Genomic DNA, 2,622 nt, shown 5'->3' on the forward strand with positions numbered 1-2,622 from the left:
AAGTTTTAAGATATGTTTTTATGGAGAAAAAAATTAAAACTGAAACAAAAATTCAATTTATAGTTAAAATTTTTATACACACATTTTTAAAAACTAAGCTAAAATGACTTCAATGATGAATTCCACCATTTTTAGAAAAAAAAATCCAGAAGTCAGATTAAAGGGATAAATTTCTATTTTATTTCATGATGTTAGCCTAATGTTGTTATAAAGACCCAATAAAGACATGACATAAAATTAAAAAGAGAGGTCAGTCTCACTTTTGATTTTGATTCCAAAAATCCTCATCATTATATTAATGAGCCATATCCAGTAATATAGAGCTGATACACATACATGGCTGTACGGAGCACTTTTCCCCCAGGAATGCAATATTGTTTTGACATTTGAAAATCAATAGGTGTATTTTAACATATTAAGAGACTAGAGGAGAAAAAAATTAATTATCCTACTAGTTCAGAAAAAGTGTAATAGAATTCAACATCTTTCATAATAAGCTGTCTTAGCAAATTAATAATTTTTAAAATCTGTTAGGAGTGTAATTAGAAGTAGCTAATGAGAAAAACCATTTTAACATTGTCAGATTTTACAAAAGCTTAACTGGTGACTGCAAAATTTTACTCCTAGTTTTTTACTTAACATAACACTATACATAAGTGATAAAATACATACAGAGAGTTCTTAGGTTCACCATTTAAAATAAACTAGCAGTCACTCAAATGCTCAAACTTTGAATCTATAAGTTATGTTTCAAAGCAATAGAATAAACATATATTAGTGAGACTATTGCAAGCTTTAATATCACAAACAAAATGCTGAATGAATAAAAACCAAAGTAGAATATATACTATATGGCAACATATTTTTTAAAGATCCCTAGGCAATAAACAAATCTATAATTTTAAAATTTAAGATAGACTTTTTTTTTAATTTATTTTTTTATTTTTATTGTCATCATAATCTTCTTTATATTACATTGGATTACATATAACTTTACAGTGTATTACATTGTTTTTTCAAAAGGGAATGCCATGCATGTCAGTCAGTATAGAGACATTAATCTCCCCACTTCAACATTCCATATCTTTTCTGTTTTCCCCAATCATTATTTTTATTATTCTAATTATTTTTATAATACCTTTGGAGAGGAAAGAGGTAAAAAAAAAAAAAATACAAAGGTGCCATGTGGGAGGCTTTGTGTGTACTGCTAATAAATAGTTTCTAGATCTGTGTTGATTATTTTTTGGATATATTCACTTAGTAACAACTAATGGTAAGCAAAATAATGGCCACACCACAAAATGAAGATGTCCATATCCCAATCTCTGGACTTTGTAAATTTGTTAGGTGAAATAGCAAAAGGAAATTAAAATTGCAAATAGTTTTGAGGTTGCTAGTCAGCCTATCATGAGATGAGAAGATTATCCTGAGTTATTTTTGTTGGTTGCCCATAGAGATACAGTCTTTGTGAGAGGGAAGGAGAAGAATGAGAACCAGAGAGGCCTCTACCCCACATTACTCACTTTAAACCTGGAGAAAAGTTTCCCTGAGCCTGGAAGTAGCACTGAAATTCTTACAAATCAATGTTCAACAGTAAAATGAAGTTGATATTTTTTTGGGATAATCAGTATGGGAAAAATGACAGTATTAGTGAGAAGACTTCTTTTCTGATGAATTTCCAAATTCTATGTGGTTAAGCCCAGTAATGGGCCCTAAATGTAATCAGATCTTAGACCCCAGAATTTATGGATATTTTACTTGACATTAAAAAAAAACGACAAGCAAGCATAACCTTTGCAGATGTGACTGATTTAAGGATTTAAAATGAGATTATCATGGAATAACATTGATTATAATTGAGGTAGACTCAAAGATGGAAACAGAACTGCCCCAATAGAATGCCCATGTCCTTCCAAAGGAGCTATCTACTGAGTTGTCAAAAAAGTCATGACACATTTTTTTGCATAGAAAACAGAAAAATGCATTATGACTTTTACAACAATGAAAATGAGTCAGGAACATGAGAATGAAGGGGAGGGAATTTGAAACTAGACCCTAGAATTAGGAAAAATGTCCAGTGCCAAATTATTGTCTTGGAGGTATCTTCTACTTGAGTATAAATCTTCATATTATGAATTCCAGAAAAGGAAAATCATTTAGCTGACATTTTTAGGAAATAAGATTAAATTTTTAGGAAATAAGATTTCCACCCACCCCTCAACCTTCCTGATCTCAGATACATCTAAGTTTCCGCTACAGTAGGTGGATAAAAGTAAGACTCTGAAAACACAGATGTTTTATATAATCTCTAAGTCTTGGTTAAAAAAAAGAAATCGGTGGGCATAAAGATGTCTATTTTTACACTCTTTAAAACCCGTAAGGACTATCTTTGGATAATTTAGTAATGAATTTTATGGAGCACATGTTGAACTAATACAGTGTTTGAGGCCTTGAGGAAAGGGGATTGTTTTCAGGAAGCAGCTGATAAAACAACTCTTCTCAGTGTAGGACATGATGGAGGTTTCTCACTGAGAATGAGTAAAATAATAATTTGTGGTTGAGAGTTTAATGTAAGTAAATGCTTTTAACTCAGGAGAACAAACTATTTCTTTAGTCTTTATA

The sequence above is a fragment of the Tupaia chinensis genome, unplaced genomic scaffold, assembly GCF_000334495.1.
Source record: "Tupaia chinensis unplaced genomic scaffold, TupChi_1.0 Scaffold000276_2, whole genome shotgun sequence".
NCBI lineage: Eukaryota > Metazoa > Chordata > Mammalia > Scandentia > Tupaiidae > Tupaia > Tupaia belangeri.